The sequence below is a fragment of the Anolis carolinensis genome, chromosome 1, assembly GCF_035594765.1.
Source record: "Anolis carolinensis isolate JA03-04 chromosome 1, rAnoCar3.1.pri, whole genome shotgun sequence".
Classification (NCBI taxonomy): domain Eukaryota; kingdom Metazoa; phylum Chordata; class Lepidosauria; order Squamata; family Dactyloidae; genus Anolis; species Anolis carolinensis.
The window spans coordinates 7,608,574-7,629,033 of record NC_085841.1 but is presented as its reverse complement, the minus strand read 5'-3'; the positions used below and the strand labels follow the sequence as shown (position 1 = coordinate 7,629,033).

Genomic DNA, 20,460 nt, shown 5'->3' with positions numbered 1-20,460 from the left:
AGTTTTGAGCTATCCTAATGAAATTTGCTACAGTTGTAGAACACATTTACCACTTTTAGCTCACCAAATCTAAGAACGTTTGACCTATCCTCAGATTTTTGGCAAATTTTTGTAATAACAAAAATCTGTTTCTGGTTTGAAAGTGTTATCTCCTTTTTCATTGAGTTGTCTTTACTTTGAAAATTGTTGTTCTACTTCAGAAACTTTTTTTTGCTGAAACTTTGTTAAAGTGGTGGACAGTGTCCCAGGAATCTATAATGTGCTTTCATAGCACCATGTCCCTTGCGCAAAGACAAAGTTCAGGCAGTGTCATAAAGTTTTGCCATGTTTCTATGACAGAACCAATTAGGAAATGGCATTTATCACCCAGGAACAGAAATCATAGTACACCATCAAATCACTCCTGACAGATGGCCAACAGCCTCTGAATAAGGAAATCTGTTCCTGGTTTGAAAGTGTTATTTCCTGTTCCATTGGGTTTTCTGGGGCTGAGAATGTGTGACTTGCCCAAGATCACCCAGTGAGTTTCCATGGCTGAGTGAGGAATGAAGCCACAATCATAGTCCAACTCTCAAACCTTTACACTACACCATGCTGTCCCAAAAAGGGGCCTGCTGTTTCTTCCTATGAGGCTTAGCCCTCTTCTACTCACGAGTGGCTTTCTTCCTTTGAGGCTTAGCCCGCTTCTGATGTTACACTATGTCTTAGGAAAAAAAACTCAGTCTTTTGTTTTTTAGGAATGCTCCCATGAGAAAATGTATAAGGATGTGGGTGAACTACAATTCCCAAAAGTCTTGGGTCAACCTTCCCAAAACTCCCCCAGGATTCACAGCTGGCCATGTTGGGCCTGTGTGCCAAGTGTCGTCCAGATCCATCACTTGCTGGGTTCAGTGTTCTCAAATACAGGTGAACTATAACTCTCTGATGCCAAGGTCAATCACCCACAAAACCTGCCAGTATTCACAGTTGGACATGTTGCGTCTGTTTGCCATGCTTGGTCCAGATCCATCACTTTTCTTCTTATCCCAGATGATATGGCACTGGGGACTCATATAATCCAGTTTAAATCAGATAATCTGTGGTCAGATCCTGGGATATAGAGCAATGTAGATCCAGCCTGATTCCTCTTCCACACTGTTCCTCTATCCCAGGATCTGATCCCAAATTGTCTGCTTTGAAGTGGATTATATGAGTCCACACTGCCAGATATTCTATGATAAGAAAATAATCTGGGATCAGATCCTGGGAATTGGGGCAATGTAGATCCAGCCCCTTCCACACTGCTGTTATATCCCAAGATCTGATCCCAGATTATCTGCTCTGAGCTGGATTATATGAGTCTACACTGCCAGATAATCTGGGATGAGAAGATAATCTAGAAGTAGGTTTCTTCCGATGGGTTTAGCCCGCTTCTAACCAGGAGGGAATGCGCTCAGGAGTGGATGGGGCTTACACATGTCACATACACACAAATATAGAGCGGGTTTTAGGAATACTACTAAAACATAGATTTAAAATGCAACCTTTTATTATAATAATAATAATAATAATAATAATAATAATAATAATAATAATAATAATATCAGAATAATTTAAAATAATAGGGGGGAGTTGTGGAAAATCCTTAGTAGGGTGATAGCTTGCTTTCCCTGTCCATTTCCAATGTTCTTCTCCTCCTGAAGTAGAAAGTCATTCACACACCAACCTGGGTGGAGAGTTCTAGTTTGGTGTTTTGCCAGCACAAAACTGGAGTGAAGTGATCTGGATCATGGATTGGGATTGATCCCCCCTCCTTGTCCCCCCTTCCTCACTTAAAGCTTCTGGCAAAGATAGGAGGGAAGGCTGCAAAAGGGGAAAGGAAGTGGTTTGCAAGGGAGATCTTGCAGAGGAGAAGCAGCAGCCAGCCACCAATGCCCTTTGCAAACGAGCCTCCCTCCCTACTGCAACCCGGTTTAAGAGAAAGCAACCACTCCAGGACAGGAAGGGGGATTTCTCTCCTGAATAGCAACAGCAGCCAGACAGCAATGCCCTTTACAAACCCAGGCTCCCTCCACTTCTGCAACCCGGTTTAAGAGCCCCAGAGAAAGCAACCACTCCAGGATGGGAAGGGGGATTTCTCTCCTGAATAGCAACAGCAGCCAGACACCAATGCTCTTCACAAACCCAGATTCCCTCCACTTCTGCAACCCGGTTTAAGAACCCCATAGAAAGCAACCACTCCAGGATGGGAAGGGGGATTTCTCTCCTGAATAACAGGAGAGAAATAGAATCTAGCCAGGAGATTGGTTGAATTAAAACACTTTCTCTTATATCTGAAGGTTATTCGAATGTATTTTGAGGCATGACCACCAACGCTTCAAATTGGAAGGTTAAATTCGAAGCGCCAAACCACCTCGGAACCCCATTCGGATCTATTACGATTAACAAATTTATTATGATTAATAACATTTCTGATTAATTTGCTCATGATTACAAAACACATAGATTAAAACCATGTATATTTTATAAATGTTATTTCCCAAGAAACCAGAGATGTATGACTCCAAGGCGTAGAACAAAACTGCTTTGTTAGGAGATTTGGGATAGACTTAAGAACTACGGGTGTGCAAAATATCATTTTGGTGTCCCAGATTCCAATGATTTGGGGAATTCATCTGCCGAATTCATGAAAACGAGCCTTGTTGGGAGCAGCTGAAGCTTTAGCTGAAATGGATAAAAGCAGCCGGATCTTTTCGGTTAATGGGGGCTAATGGGGCTGAGTAGTACTCTGCCTGAGGCGGAAGCGGTGTCACAAATAAGACAAGCTACAGCTTCTCATCTTCTTTCTTCCATGGCAGCTTCCTCCATCTTTTCCTGAAGGCCCCCCCCTCCTGTGCGTGCCTGCTTAAGGCAAATGAGAACTTGCTTTTCCAGCAGCACTTTGCGTGGCACGGACATTGAAGGAGCCGGTGTTCCTTCTTGCTGCATGATGAGAGTTGAAGTTTTTCTTTCTGTGTTTCTCAGTTTCTTTCTCAATTAGAGCCCTGGTTGACTCCTCGCCTCTTGTAACATGCACTTAGGACTTCAATTCCCAGAACCCTCTCTTGTGTTATAGTAAAAACCTTTAAAATTTCCCAAAGGTTAGTGAAACGTTCTGAAACTTTGAAGTTCTGCAGTTGTAAATGTGGCCTACAAGTGAGGCAGGTTTCATGCCAATAGTCCTAAAAATGACATAGAAGCAGGCCTCTAAAGTTTACCCATTGGCACCAATGGGCTGAATCTTTCTGTCATGAAACAGAAACTCCTTCCGAATTCGGGAAGTTACCTAAAAATGAAATTTGGGGGGGGGGGGGGGGGAGCTGAAATCTGGGCACTGAAAACAGCTTGATGTTTTATTGAATTGCACACCCCTATTAAGTACACATTTGCCTTCCACTTCCTCCATGGAATTCTGATTTCTGTGAATGATTGGCAACGAAGGTCCGCATAGTGGAAGCAATGGTATTCCCCATAGTAACCTATGGATGCGAGAGCTGGACCATAAGGAAGGTTGAGCGAAGGAAGATAGATGCTTTTGAACTTTGGTGCTGGAGGAAAATCCTAAGAGTGCTTTGGACCGCAAGAAGATCCAACCAGTCCATCCTCCAGGAAATAATGCCCAGTGGCTGCTCACTGGAGGGAAGGATATTAGAGGCAAAGCTGAAGTGTTTTGGCCACATCATGAGGAGACAGGAAAGCTTGGAAAAGATCACGATGCTGGGGAAAATGGAAGGAAAAAGGAAGAGAGGTCGACCAAGGGCAAGATGGATGGACGGTATCCTTGAAGTGACTGGCTTGACCTTGAAGGAACTGGGGGCGGTGACGGCCGACAGGGAGCTCTGGCGTAGACTGGTCCATGAGGTTACAAAGAGTCGGAAATGGCTATGCGATTGAGCAGCAGTGAATGATTGGGTTCTGGAATGCATGGTTTCCAGCTGAGCTTCTGGAGACACAATCTATTTCAGACGACTGAGACAGAGTGGCTTCACTGTTGCAAACTTTATATGAAATAAAAAATATATAAAATTCATAGAATGATTTGGAGGCATGTACTGAGTTGAAATTTTAGGAAGGGAGTGGACTTTTGACAAAATCTTTGCCTAACATACTTTGTCAGTGTGGAATAACAACAATGATGCATTCTTTCCAGCATTCAGAGTCCCTGAAATGCATTATCATTCTCATCTAACAACACTACTAGGTAGGTTGATATTACTGTCCCATTTTGCAAATGGGAAGACTCAAGTTTAATCTACGCTTTTATTTGTAATTCAGGTGAAGGCCGTTCACAACTGGCATTGGAAACCTGCATTCAGGTTGGGTATGAGCAGTGTTTTGCAGACTCCTTGGGTAAATAGTGTCCTAGCCAAGTAGACCAAATGTTACTGTTATTTTAATCAGTTTTGCATTAGTGATTGAATAATCTCTCTTATCTCTGTCCATCTGGTATATTCCTATAGCAATAGGTGGAACCTGAGGATAGCAGGGAAGTGGAGTTGCAAAATCCATAGATATTCTATTCCCATATGTGGTGGCCACAGTAAAATGGTATTCCTAATACAAAATGGCAAACAACCAGAATGTATGCCGAAGAGATCTATGAAGCGTTGGGTGACTACCACACATGTGTCACATGTGCTTTGAATGCGATTTTCGTGCTTCTTGGCAGAAGGTTGGCCTGGATGGCCAACTACATCTCTTCCAACTCTATGATTCAACATTAACATAATGCTTGAAGAATAGCAATTCAAGTTTTACTTTCTTAATCCTTTCCCCTCGAATCTTTTAAATCCAAAACTGGCTGAATCCATGAATGCAAAACCCAAGGAAATATGTTTTGGCCCAGTGGGTGAGAATATTTGTTTGGCCAAGTGGACAAGGAACCCTGAAGAACGGGCTGAGTTTCCTAGTTTAATCTTGTCCAAGTGACAAAATATCTTGGGCTGCATGTGGTAGATACTTTTTTAAATATCAAAAGAACAAATTTATGCTTTTTGGTATGCTTTTAATAACTATATTAGATTGATATCACTTTGTCTGTCTTGGCACAATGGAACCCATGATATTTGATTGAGTGACAATCAATGACTTTGGTCAGGATATTATGTTAATTTCAATTTCTGACAGCAGATATATTTTTGCTTCTTCTTCTTCTTACATTTAATTGGGAGTTGAACTTTGGAGGGACATTCAACAACATCATCAATACAATAGCCATTCTTTTTCTGACACGGGCTTTTAAAGAGTGCTTAAAAGAAACAGAAAATAGAGTCATTAGTACAGATATCATACTGAAAGGGATACAAATGGACACATATTGCACAGGGTGAAGGAAGTCAATGGGAATATTTCGCCCAGTTTGAAGCCTCGACCCAAAACATTTCCAGTTCCAAGGGCATTTTTTTTGTTTTTTTGTTTTTTTGTTTTGTTTTGTTTTTTACAATATAAAGTAGATGCAAGACATTTTTAAAATCTCTCTTGGACTTAAGATATCCTAACAGGAGCCAATAAGGTACCATGTTTCCCCAAAAATAAGACAGTGTCTAATATTAATTTTTGCTCCCAAAGATGCTCTAGGTCTTATTTTCAGGGGATGTCTTATTTTTCCATGAAGAAGAATTCACATTTATTGTTGAACAAAAAATGAACATTTATTATATACTGTACAGTAGTTGTCATCACAAACTAGCATAATCAGATAAACTGTGAATCCTATCAAGAATTTCTTGTTACTACCATTATTTCCATGTACAACACTCTATGGTACGTACATTTACCGATCCTGCATGCTCTGGTGTTCTGTTTGGCGGGTATGCTTCAAAACAAAAACTTTGCTAGGTCTTACTTTCGGGGGAGGCCTTAAATTTAGCAATTCAGCAAAACCTCTACTCGGTCTTATTTTCTGGGGATGTCTTATTTTAGGGGAAACAGGGTAGCTAAATTTCCTCCATTGTCCCAGCGACTATATGGAAGCAATTTTGCAAATTAAAAAATATCTTAAATCATTTTGATTCTTGTCAAAATTAGGGCCACAGAAATGGCTATATATGAGGCTACATATGGCCCACCCACTGTGATTTGTCCATCCCTGTTTTAAATGCATCATCCCAGGTGCAGGACATATTTTGAAGATAGGTTTCAGCATCTTGACATCCCCCTTCAAGTTCTCACTCAAACTAAAATGTTTCCACCATTCTACTACCATGGAAGTCACCAGCTGCCATGAAAAGCAGCAGCTTTGTGAATCATTTGCCGATATTCCCCAACCTCCTCACTCCAATTTTATGGGTGCAACCCTTAAGGCAGTGGTTCCCAACCTGTGGGTCCCCAGTTGTTTTGGCCTTCAACTCCCAGAAACAGCTGTTAAACTGGCTGTGTCCAGAGGAGGGCAACCAAAATGATCAAGGGTCTGGAGAACAAGCCCTATGAGAAGCGGCTTAAAGAGCTAGGCATGTTTAGCCTGCAGAAGAGAAGGCTGAGAGGAGACATGATAGTCTATATAAATATAGGGAGGAGGGAGCAAGCTTGTTTTCTGCTGCATTTTATACTAGGACGCGGAACAATGGCTTCAAACTACAGGAAAGGAGATTCCACCTAAACATTAGGAAGAACTTCCTCGCTGTGAGAGTTGTACAGAAGTGGAACTCTCTGCCCCAGATTGTGGTCGAGGCTCCTTTTTGGAGGCTTTTAAGCAGAGGCTGGATGGCCATCTGTCGGGGGTCCTTTGAATGCGATTTCCTGCTTCTTGGCAGGGGGTTGGACTGGATGGCCCATGAGGTCTCTTCCAACTCTATTAGTCTATGATTCTATGATTCTATTTCCTGCACAGACTAAGGATCTCATCACATTGAGGCTGAGAAGCCAGGGGACAGCAAAGGATAACGGGGGAAAGTCTGGGGCACTGTAATACTTTGTTCCCTTACTATCTTGAGCTCCCTTCCCACAACATTTCCGCTCTGTTCCCCACTTCCTCCCACTTTCTCCCCATCTTCTTCTATGAGCTCCATTTCTCCACACTGCTGGGACATTGCTGACACAGAGCTCAATGAAGCCCCATCAGAGTTAGCCCTACATCATATTATGGGCTTTGGTGGACTCTGTGCCAGCAGCATGCCAGCAGCACAAAGAAGCAAAAAGAAGACACTTCTTGAACTCAATGTGATGAGATCCTTAGAAACGATATTTGGTCACATAATTTTCTTAATTGCAGATTAATAGGCCCAAGATACAAACAACTCTCCCAATACTTATACAATTTCCCAGTATTGTGTCTGGTGTCTTGATGCATACAAGAGCTTTTAAAACAAAAAACCTGCAGTTGCTTACCCGGCTTATAGCTTCAGCTGCCCCTAAATAGGAACCTGCCATTCCCCCCTTCCAAATATTTTACTTCTATGCATTTATTTTCTCTATGCTCCAAATTTACCAAACCAATCTGTTGTTATCAAGCCATGGTAACTGCATAAGTTATAGCATTAATATCTGTGGGTTGACATATGCTATACAAGTAAAATTAACTCACTATGAAAAACAGCAAGATTGTACAAATGCACAACTGCCATGCACAATGCATAATTGAAATCATCACTTCATAATCCACAATGTGAAATGTCAATACACTGTGTGCAACTGCAGAAGTGTAACACAAAATCCAATGTGCATTTCTACAATTCATACCATTATGGCATGAGCAAATTCATGTCCACCATTATCGACACACAAATCTGAACAATTCACCCCAATACATAGCACCACTAAGACATGTGTAGTACACTAACAGGACGACAGCATCTATAAATGTTGGTGTATCTTTCTATGACTTTCCTCTGCTCCCCCAATAATCATCTTAAGTTTCTTGCTCACATGCAGCAACCTGGGAAAAGACCAGGCCAACCAGGACGAAAAGGAGAAGAAATCTCATGGCACAGGCTTCCTTGGAGATCTCAAATGTGCCAGGAAAGAGAAACAGCTCAAAGATTCAATCTGAATTAGACAGGAAAGTTGTCACTATTTATAGAACTAGGAAGAATAATGTCATCCAGTCTGATGGGGGTAGAAGGCAATAGAGAGCAAGTGGTAGTCAGGCATGAACCATCCAGTCCAAGTTGAAAAGTAGCATATGAAAGGGGAGACTCTATAGGAGACTCTAAGAGTCTGACCATGGTTTGAAATACTTTTTAATTTCACAAAGGAACATTAATAATAATAATAATAATAATAATAATAATAATAATAATAATACTTTATTTTTCTATCCTGCCACCATCTCCCTGAAGGGAGTCGGGGCAGCTAACATGGGGCGATGTCCAAAACAAAACAGAATAAAGCAATTACAATAAATATCAAAACAAAACAGTAATAACATAAATCAAATAAAATAAACAATTTAAACATTTTAAAAATACAATAAAACACATAAAATCAGAACAAATGAGCAATAATATAGCATCAACCCCTGGAGATAAAACATGTCAGGCATATAAAACACAATATCCAAAGCTTTAATAAAGTGCATAAACAAGTTAAATTAACTTTGCAATTTTATATAAGAGGCACACTATATTAAAAGACTATTGCATTCCTTTTTGAATTTATCAAAAAGACTATTGCATTCCTTATTTGAATTTGGATCCTACAACTGAACTCCAAAGGACACCAAAGCCCCAAAGTAAGTACATAGATCTGCATCCCTGGGAAGTCTTTGTGAGTGGAATCAATAGATCAATTAAGCTTTGCAAAATCTCAGGACGAACATCATTACTCTGCCATGTACTCTTCCTATCTAAAAACTTAACAATGCTCAGTATTTCATGTTTTGCACCAAGCATTTTTGTTGTAGTTTAGGATGGAACTTCCTTAACTTTGCTGGTGGACTCTTGATGCTACAATGCAGCTTTAATTAGCTGTTCGTTGCATTCTTCTGCTGCTATTCCCAGCACATCTTTCAGGATATCACTGATGTTCTTTCCACAAGCAAAGATTTACACCTCAGATTAGCAAAATGTTTTGCAGTCATTTCCACTGAAGTCACAGTTGGCTAGTAGAGATCTTCACCAGAGGGACATTCTTCACTCAGTGGACAATGGCAGTCACCTTCCAGCGAGGCACAGTCATCTGTTGTTGGCAGTTTGGACCCAAAAAAAAGTGAAGAATTCAGTCACAGATGCTCTTGTTTTGCTCACCAGGAAGGATTAGTGGGACAGGCATGGAAATGAATGTATTCAAGTGGTATTAATTTGATTGGTATTTCTCTTTCTATCTAAAAAATGGGCAAAGAGCAAAATGTAAGGAGAGCACAGCTGCTGAAAAAAGGGAACTAAGTAAGTACAGTTGGCCCTTCCTATTAAAGTATTCTTGAAAATTGAAAATATTTTTGAAAAAAATCCAGATAGCAACCATTATTTTGCAATTTTTCATAAGAGAATCCATTTTATTACACCATTGCGTATAGTACTTCAGCATCGGATTTTGATATGTAATGGTGCCAGAGAACAAAACCCCAGAAGATATCGAGGTTCCAGTTAAAGTAAACAGACATATCCCCAGAATGGCTTCAACAACAAATCAATTACCCTTTGCAAAATTTCAGCAACCCTTTCCTCTACTTATCTGAGCTGGAGATTTGCCCATCTAAGTTGGCTGATGGACGCTATAGAATCAGGCCCTGAGATCTGCCGAGCATAATCCAGTTATAGACTCATTGTGTTTCTTACTGGGGCTAGTATGACAATTAAACAAAACCAGCTAAAATGTTCTGCTGATATTTCCTCATGGTGAATATGTCACTGCCATTAAAAGGAGCATTCAACAAAGAAAACCAATCAGGCTTCAGTCTATGTAATCGGTACTTAATGTCCATTCCTACCTTCAAGGAAGAACTTCCTTTGCTCTGTAAAACAGATAATATCAAAACTCTCCACTTGGCTAACATGCAATTTAAGTACCTTTTAAAAATAAAACAAACAGACACAAAAGAAAACCAAGGAGGACAATGTTGCATTTGTAGCAGCTGAGTATTGATTAGGACACTGGGAGACCACAGTTAGAACCCTCACTTAGTCATGAAAAACCCATTGGGTCACCTTGGGCCAGCCACTCTCTCAACCCTAGAAAATAGCATGCTTCCTCTGAATATATCTTTCCAGGAAAACTACAATATATACCCACCGCACAATGAAGCTGAAGGCACATAATAGCAATTACAATATATGGTTTATCCCATTGGATGGCACCAGGCCCAGTTCTTCATTGAAGTCCCTGAAGCCACCGCTTCGGGTGCAGCCCTTCCTAGGCGCACTTGAAGCGGCGGCGGCAGTGGGCGGTGGTGGTGGCGGCAGCAGTGTAGACCATTGGGTCGCTCGCCAAGGAACAGGGAAGTATTTTGTAATCTCGCAAGATTTCGCGAGATCTCACGAAATATCACAAGATTTGTTGCACCCCAAGGCAGCGTGAACACTGGGAACTAGACAGAGACCAATAATCATATAATATCTTTATTAAAGCAAATATAAATTCAGGAATGCATAAGCAGAAAGGATGAGTGGGAAATAGTCCTTTGTGATGAGGTATGAATAAGTCCAAAAAGATGAAGGAATATATCCAATATTATTGTCCAAAGTCCAAAACCGAAACACACTCAAACTGTTGGGAAGTTTGAGTGGGGAACAACAAGGAAGCAAGGCTGAATAACAAGGTCCCTAGTCACCAGGAGATCATGAATATCAAAACAAGATGAAGCGAAGATCAAACTTGATTCAGGAACAAGGCAAGGAAGTGAATTTATTCCAGTTTAAAACGGGAGTCGCGGCTCGGCTTGGCTGTCAGGAACAGGAGGTTTGGCTTGGTGAAAACAGAGAACTGGAGTCGGTGAAGGGTTCTCAGGAAAATGCTACGTTGACACCGCAACTTGTCTGCAGTGCAAGGCACTTTTATGGAACGAAGATCAGATCCCAACGAAGGGAGACCAAACTCCCCAAAAGTTCCCAAGGGAATCTTCTTATCCACAATCCCCTCGAGATGCCAAGTGGTTACTCCTTCTAAGCCCTTGTTTCTCTGATATCTGGTGATACAAAAAACTCCTTTTGGTTGAAGGGCACAGTCTCTGGGGAACTCTGGACATCTGGTTCAACCACGGGAGTAACATCTCCAGTATCTCTCCCAATTAAGGAAGCATCTGAACTATCAACAGCCGGCAGCTGTAAGTGAAAGGAGCTGGGAGAACTGGGCAAAAGGTCAGAATCAGCTTCATCCTGGTCAAAGTTCATTCCTGGATCAAGTTCAGAAGCCAAAGGTAACTGGGGTATGACAAGATTTCTGTGAGATCTCGTGAGATCTCACAGAAATCTAGCGATGTTTCACGGAAATCTTGCAAGATCTCGCGAGAATACAAAATACTTGCTTGTTCCACGGCGAGTGACCCAATGGTCGCCGCCGCCACTGGAGGTAAGTTTGGGGTGGGAGCGGAGTTTCGGGTGGGGGGCACTTACATCTTGAAAATACCTAGGGCCGCTCTTGGATGGCACATAAGATATAGGAAACTGGCTCTGGTTTCTAAAGTCATGCTTCTCAAATCATCTGACGTGACTCTGCTAGTTGTTACCTAACTGTGCTCCTCTGTGTTCTTTTTGGTCTTCAGTTCCAAGAATTCCTTATTATCCTTTACTGGGACTTCTGGTAGTCCAAAACACATAGGAGAGCAAACTTTAGGATGAAGTGGACAATACTGTAATCATGAAAAAAATCAATGCCAACAATTATAGGGAGTATAGTTAAGAAACATCTGGAGAGCTGCAAGTTGTCTTCTTTAATGAGAGAAGGAGGTTGTGGTAATACTTTTTTATTTTTAAATTAAAAGCCATTTTTTATTTTTACTTTTTTAAATTGCATAAATAAAGATAGGTAAAGGGTTTGACCTGACATTAAATCTAGTCATTTCTGATTTTAGGTGGTAGCGGCCTCATCTCCATATCTAAGCTGAAGAGCCAGCCTTGTCCATAGATGCCTCCAAGTTCTTGTGGCAAGCATGACTGTGCCTAGGACAATTTACCCAGAACACGGGAGGCAGCAAAAGGGCCAGCATGGGGGGAAGCTGCACTGCATTCCTTTCTCACATGTGATGGGGAAGCATTGCTAAGGGTGATGGGAACAGGTCAACAGGATTGCCCTGCTACCTCACGGATTCACCACAGATGCTACTGAATCCCCCCACTGCCCCACATCAATGTGGTGAGGTCCCTATTCTTGGTTTGAATGGTCTTTCACAGTAAGGACATACATTTATTAATGGAAGGCAGTCACAACAAGAGTTTGCCTAATGAACCTTACTCTTGGCACATTTCTCCCTTTTGTCCTCCATTTATACCACTGGGTCTCAACCTGTGGGTCCCGAGATGTCTTGGCCTTCAACTCCTAGAGATCCTAACAGCTGGTAAACTGCCTGGGATTTCTGGGAGTTGTAAGCCAAAACACCTGGGGACCCACATGTTAAGAGTCACTGATTTATACCTCTTCAAAATCCATGGAGCTGTTGATAACAGCTGACCTTCAGTTCCAACACTCCAGTTCCAGGGCTTCATGGTTCTGTGTTTATGCAAATTTTTTAAAGGTTAGCTTTAAGCTAATCTTTAAATCTCTTTTTCTGTCCACTGACATTCAATTTTCTCTTTTTGAGCTGAGGTTAAGTAACTTCTTTGGGAGATGGTAATGGGGCATTTGGACAATGTGACATTCGGTTCAGCAAAGTTGATAGTGGAGGATCATTGCTTCAATGCTGGTGATTTTTACTTTTTCCAGACCATTGACCTTTGTCCACTAAGATGAAAAACAGCTCAAACAAGTACCAGTGAAAGCATAAAGATCTGTGAAATGGCAGGAGGCTTCAGTAGGCTATTCCACATCAATGTGATGCTTGATACACAGGAAAATCAAGGTTTGCTTTGGGGGATTTTCCCTCCAAATATTTTCAAGCTGTGAATGGTTGAAAGCATTATCTCTATATATGGAAGTCAAACTGTATGCTGTGCTTCCTTATTCAGTCTTATAGGAGTGACAAAATATCTTTCAATGGGTCTCACAGACACTTTAAAAAAACAAAGATCAAATCCATGTCTTTATTATTTTGGTATGCTTTTCATAATCATACTGGGATTGATTTAATGTTGATGTTCTTAGCACATGTGGAATCCATAGTAATTGACTGAGTGGAGATCTGTCGCTTTGATCAGGATATCACTAAGAAGGTTCACATCCTTTCTACTTTGGACAACAGATCAAGTCTTTATTGCCACAATCAAATGGGAAAGTCTTCTTCAAGGGGCAGGAAAAACTCTTGTGAAGACAGTAGCCACTGTTTTTCTCACAATCGTTTTTAAAGAGACCTTAAAGGAAACAGAAAATGATGTCATTAGTGCAGATCCAACACTGAAGGGGATAACAATGGACACATGATGCACAGAGAAACCTTTATATAAATGACAGTCTTTTTTCCAATAATATTTTTCATTCAAACATACAAAGGAAAAATATGCCTATAAAATACAACAACAACAAATAAAATTACGAGTACAGAGACACGAAGCAAAAAGCACTAAAATAAAAACTAATAAACAATTGTTGCATTTTCTCCTGACATTTCACCAACAACTTCAGATCCTCTAAAGATGCCAACCACAGATACAGGTGAAATGTCAGGAAAAAAACAATTGTTCATTATAGACAAAAGTAACTAACAAACCTTTATCTACAATGTTTAACCTAAGCACATTCTATGTAAATACTAAACTAATCTACAAACTTCCTCCTCGTTGCCTCTCAATTTTAACTTCTTGTTACTCTCATTAAGGATGACTTTTTGTATGCTTCTACTTTTATTAGCTCTGATATATATATAGAGAAAGAGGGGGGGAGGTCTTTTTTGAATTGATTCGGGGATTTCTCTTTGATTAACATTGTCAATTTATTCATCTTGCTGCTTCATCACATAACTTAAATTCCACCGAGTTCTATACTTAAAATCTGGTATTCCACTGGTCCACTACATTAGTTTTGGTTAAAGTGCATTTTTTTTAGTCTTTTTAATGTTGAAGGCAGCAATTTTTTCCAATGTATCAGGAAGAAGTGAGGAAATTGATTTTTCTCAAAACTCCGGATGTTTTGCCAAATTTCTAATGAAGTAGCCCTTGTTGCTCTCAGGTTAGCATCACCCAATTTGGGGGAGGAGTCAAAATAAACTTTTTGGGGCGATTTCCATCATTTCTTTTTGCTCCCCAAGCAGGAAGGTTTGGTTGTACCGTGTTTCCCCGAAAATAAGACAGTGTCTTATATTAATTTTTGCTCCCAAAGACTCTCTAGGTCTTATTTTCAGGAGATGTCTTATTTTTCCATGAAGAAGAATTCACATTTATTGTTGAACAAAAAAATGAACATTTATTATATACTATACAGTAGTTGTTGTCATAAACCAGCATAACTAGACAAACTGTGAATCCTATCAAGAATTTCTTGTTACTACCAATATTTCCATGTATAACACTTTATGGTACGTAAATTTACTGATCCTGCATGCTCTGGTGTTCTGTTCGGCAGGCATGCTTCCAAACAAAAACTTTGCTAGGTCTTACTTTCGGGGGAGGCCTTATATTTAGCAATTCAGCAAAACCTCTCCTAGGTCTTATTTTCTGGGGATGTCTTATTTTAGGGGAAACAGGGTAAGCATTGTAAGCAATGAGGTGAATTAAGCTGTCGCTTCGGGCGCAAAACATACGGGGGCGCAGTCAAGACTGCTTTTTCTGTTGATTTCTTGTAAAACATGATGTTTTGGTGCTTAATTTGTGAAATCTTAATGTAATTTGATGTTTAATAGGCTTTTCCTTAATCCCTTCTTATTATCCAACATTTTCGCTTATCCAATGCTTTTATTTTTCAGTGATTGGTTTTTTTTGGGGGGGGGGGCGCCAAAATTCTGTTCGCCTACACTTGAAAAATACCTAGGGCCGGCTCTGGTTGTAAGCTACCTCATAACGCTTCTACTTTGCCAAAAAAATAAAATAGCCTTTTAGGGTACCTTTTTCCTTCCTTCCATGATTTGTCTGTGTCATGATTTGCCAGCCTGTGCTGTCTTCCAAAGGGAAATAAATCCTCCCCCTCTCACTTTTCTCTCCCTCTCCCTCCCTCTCTGCAGTTGGGAATTGTGGGAATTGTAGTGCAAAACACCAGCTGAGCCTGTGTTGCTACACTTCCAAAGGGGATTCCTCCACCCTTTCTTTCCGTCTCTCTCTCACAACACAACACTCTGAAAACAGGGGAATTCCAGACATGAAACAATCAGGGCCAGCTAACGCCTCCCAGCAAAGGATTCCCCCAGGAGGAAGCAGCCAGGCTTTGAAGTTGAAAGGCCATTACTGTACATGCTAATCATTCTGGTTAATTGCAGCATTCATACTTGCCTCCGACACACAAAAAAAGGAATTTTTTATACAACCATAAATATTGTATATTCACAAGCTTTAGGAAATAACATATACTAACTACCACCAATTCCTCAATACTTTATTTCACATACCACCATACTTCGCCACAGCAATGTGTGTCCAGGCACAGCTAGTTAAAAGACATTTCTTTACAATACACTTATTAAAATACATGGAACAAAGATTAAACACAATAAACATAGTAGGTGAATTCACAGTTTAAAGCCTAGTTCTGTTTTAAATGGTTAAAAGTTGATTTAGCTGTTGAATTTCTTCCAGCAGGTCACTCCACAGTCTTGGGACAGCCAATGAAAAGTTCCTCTGGGTGATGGTTGCCAGTTGGGTTCTGGCTGGCTGCAGTGGCTGCTAGGGTTGTGCGCGGGTCCCATTTCCTTTGGTACCTGCAGCTCCTTCAACACATCCGGGACCTTTGGAAGCATGGAATGGGAAGAGGGCTTCTGGCACGAAAACCTACTTAACACGAAAGCAAGCTGGAGCTGATCAACGGCTCCCCCTCTGCTTTTGTGAGCACATGGGGCTCCATGCCTTCTTGTCTTGGAAAGAGTGTGTGTGTGTGTGTGGCATGCAGGCCCAGTGCACATGCCTGCCTGCAGCTGAGTACCTCCTCTAGAGTAAGAAAGTCAGAACTTGCTTCCTTGCCCTTTAAAGAGAGAACGTATGTGTGTGTGCAGGCCCAGAAAGCATGCGTGCCTGCCTGCAGCCAAGTGCCTCTCCTCTTGAGTAGAAACAGGTAAGTAATCTCCTTAAAGCATGCACCTGCCTGCAGCCAAGTGCCAATCCTCTTGAGTAGAAACAGGTAAGTAATCTCCTTAAAGCATGCACCTGCCTGCAGCCAAGTGCCAATCCTCTTGAGTAGAAACAGGTAAGTAATCTCCTTAAAGCATGCACCTGCCTGCAGCCAAGTGCCAATCCTCTTGAGTAGAAACAGGTAAGTAATCTCCTTAAAGCATGCACCTGCCTGCAGCCAAGTGCCAATCCTCTTGAGTAGAAATAGGTAAGAAACCTCCTTAAAGCATGCACCTGCCTGCAGTCAAGTGCCTCTCCTCTAGAATAAAACAGCTTAAATACCTAAAATGACAGGAATGGGAGCTAGAGAAGCCCCGCCCCATAATGGGCCAGTAAAAAACATCTTTCGGCACCCCAGAGCAGACAAATCTCTGCCCTCCTGATTTCAGGAGACTCCCAAAAAACAGATCGGGACCCCCACCGAAAGCCAGGACACAAAACGGGTCAAGGTTTACCCCAACAGCACAACCCTGGTAACCGCCCGCAGAGAACATAACTATCTGGGTCAGATTGTACTGGAGAAGCCAATCCTACAGGTAACTTAAATCCAAACCATGTAAGTATTTAAAGATTAAAACCAATACTTTGTTCTTTGCTTGGAAACTTATTGGCAACCAGTGGAGTGGGTAAAATATAGGTGAAATATGCTGCCATGTTTTAAACTAATTGAAGTATCTGAACTTTGTACAGAGGTAGCCCAATGTAAAGCTCATTGCAGAAGTCCAATCTTGCAGTTATCAGCACATACACTACCATCCATAGATCTTCCAATTCTAGGAAGGGGTGCAGCTTGCATGTCAGTGAAAGCTTATAGTAAGCACTCCTGACCATTGCATCTACCTGAGCTGACATTTTGAATCAACAGATATAGTAGTTAGTTAAAGCCATTTTTCAAGACATGGATAAATATACCACCACTTAGAACTACATAAGTCATTAACAAGATAATAGCTTCTGTAAATGTGTGTGTTTTTCTGTTGCTTCCCCCCCCCCCCCCAAGTTCTCACCTTGAGTTCTTTACTTACGTGCAGCAACCTGGGAAATGATCAGGCCAACAAGAAGGAAAAAGACAGGAAACTTCATGGTACAAGATTATTTGGAGATCTCAAGTATTCTGAGTTCGAGAAATAGCATTAAGGCAAAATGCAGTTTGATCCGACAGGAATGTTCTCAGTATTTATAGAAAACTAGGATAATAATAGAATTCAGCCTGAGGGTGGAGGAAAGAGGAGAGGAGGAAGTAGAAGGTGGGCATATTTTGCCAATGGGCAGAATGAGCCATCCAGTGATTCTGCAAAGCAATACTGACTTTCCCATTTTTATGAGACATTAACTATATTAAAACATTGTTCCATTCATTTTGATATCCATAGGAGATCCTGTAACCAAACCTCAAAGGATACTGAGTAAGTACATAGAGATCTGCATCTCAAACTGTACCAGTGACTATAATAGTGATCATTATCATACTTCAGCTCCCAGAATTCCTATTCTCTAAGCTAGCTGGAGCTTCTGGAAAGAGTAAACTTTGGACACCATTGGACAGTAATGTGACCATATAAAATGAGCCTCTGGTGGCCTAGGGGATAAAAGCCTTGTGACTTGAAGGTTGGGTTGCTGACCTGAATGCTGCCAGGTTCGAATCCCACCCGGTGAGAGCGTGGATGAGCTCCCTCTATCAGCTCCAGCTCCATGCGGGGACATGAGAGAAGCCTCCCACAAGGATGGTCAAACATCAAAACATCCGGGCGTCCCCTGGGCAACGTCCTTGCAGACGGCCAATTTTCTCACTCCAGAAGCAACTCCAGTTGCTCCTGACATGATATATATATATATATATATATATATATATATATATATATATATACACAGTAGAGTCTCACTTATCCAACATAAACGGGCTGGCAGAATGTTGGATAAGCAAATATGTTGGATAATAAGGAGGCATTAAGGAAAAGCCTATTAAACATAAAATTAGGTTATGATTTTACAAATAAAGCACCAACATCATGTTAGACAACAAATATGGCAGAAAAAGTAGTTCAATACGCAGTAATGCTATGTAGTAATTACTGTATTTATGAATTTAGCACCAAAATATCACGATATATTGAAAACATTGACTACAAAAATGCGTTGGATAATCCAGAACGTTGGATAAGCGAGTGTTGGATAAGTGAGACTCTACTGTACCTGTTTTGCTGAAGGCTGGAAGCATATTTAATCTTCTTCCCAGTTTCCTTTTCTTCCACTGTTGGTATCTATCAACATACACTCTCCATTGGCCTTCCAAGGTTACCTTTTCTAAGGTCACAAAGGCACTTTTCATTTTGAAATGATCATTTCTCTTATCTTTGTACTATCAAACAAAGGGGTTGCGGTGGTGCAACAGGTTAAACCATTGAACTGTTGAAACTGGTGACCTAAAGGTTGGCAGTTTGAAGATGCGGATCAGGGTGAGCTCCCACCACCAGCCCTAGCTTCTGCTTCACTAGCAATTTGAAAATAGCAATGTGGGTAAATAGCTACCGCTTTGGTGTAGAGGTAAAAGGCACCCTGAAGACATGCCAGCAATTTGATCAAGGAAAATGTCCATGGACAAAGGCTCCTCAGCATGGAAAAATGGAATAACAGCACCTCCTCATGGCTGACTTGAGCACAGCCTCTAGATGCCGGAGATAAAAAAAGTCTATGTACTGTTTGTCTTTGTTGTTAATTGTGTAACGGCATTGAATGTTTGCCGTATATGTATTCTGTAATCTGCTCTGAGTCTCCCCTCGGGGAGAAAGAGTGGAATATAAATAGATTATTATTATTATTATTATTATTATTATTATTATTATTATTATTATTATTATTATTATTGCTGTCTTGCTGATGGCTGGAAGCAACTTTATCGTCTTCCCAATTTCTTTTTCTTCCACTGTTGGTATCTATCGACATACACTTGGCCTTCCAAGGTTAGCTTTTCCAAGGTCACAAAGGCACTTCTCATTTTGAAATAATCATTTCTGTGATCTTTGTATGTAATATCCTTTTTTGGTACAGTAGAGTCTCACTTATCCAACATAAACAGGCCGGCAGAACGTTGGATAAGTGAATATGTTGGATAATGAGAGGCTAAGAAAAAGCCTATTAAACATCAAAATAGGTTATGATTTTACAAATTAAGCCCCAAAACATCATGTTACACAACAAATTTGACAGAAAAAGTAGTTCATTACACATTAATGCTATGTAGTAATTACTGTATTTATGAATTTAGCACCAAAATATCATGATATATTGAAAACAATGACTACAAAAATGCATTGGATAATCCAGAACATTGGATAAGTGAGACTCTATTGTACTTGTTAGCTTTAACTTCTCTGTCTTAATTCTCTCTCTTAATTTTCAGAGTTTTCAGTTAATGTTCACAAGGGGGTAAACCAGGTTTACAAAATCTTAACACAAAACCTGTGTTATCAACTCACTCTTTACCACCTGTAGTAATTCAGCTGATAATGTTATTTTTCCCTCCAGATGGCATCCATGGTGAATACCTTTTAACTGGCAGCTTTTCCTTCATTTCCTTTTTGTTAGTTTCAGTTGTTTAAAGTGAGACTTTTTTAAATAGCTGGCTCGATCCACAATATGCCATCCTTCAAATATTTAAATATGTCTGTTGTCGCCTCTATACCTGCTTTTTTCTAGGTAAGCATACCCAGCTCCCTAACCTCCTTCTCATAGGGTTTGGCTTCCAGTTCTTTGAGCATTTTGTTTGCCTCCCTTTGGATGCATTTCAGCCTGTCCATATTCTTCTGGAATCGTCTTGCCCACAACAGACACAGCATTCCAGATGTTTTCTGACCCAAGCGGGTTAGAGTGGTATTGTTATTTTAATCAGTTTAAAATTAGTGGCTGATTAATCTTTCTCATCTCTGCCCACCTGTTATTTTTTCCTACTGCAGCATGCAAGACCTCAGGATGGCAAGGAGGTGGAGTCTAAAATCCATGGGTAGTCAAGTCTCATTATATAGAGTGGACATAGTAAAATGGTGTTCCTTCCTATATGAAATGACAAACAACCCAAATGAATGTTGGAAAGATCTATGAAATGGTTGGCGACGACAGCACATTTGTTTACACATGTAGCTCCCCATCCCAACCCTTCCCTGAGGACCCA

General features: G+C 40.7%; 1 long non-coding RNA gene across 1 annotated transcript; it reads right to left on the bottom strand.

Annotated features, from left to right (window-relative positions):
• Nucleotides 1–13,113: 13,113 nt before the first annotated feature.
• On the bottom strand, nucleotides 13,114–17,437 carry LOC134295986 (uncharacterized). Its single transcript, XR_010002521.1, has 2 exons — nucleotides 17,318–17,437; nucleotides 13,114–13,394 (listed from the first exon to the last, which is right to left on the bottom strand). It is a non-coding gene; the product is annotated as an uncharacterized LOC134295986 (long non-coding RNA).
• Nucleotides 17,438–20,460: the final 3,023 nt, after the last annotated feature.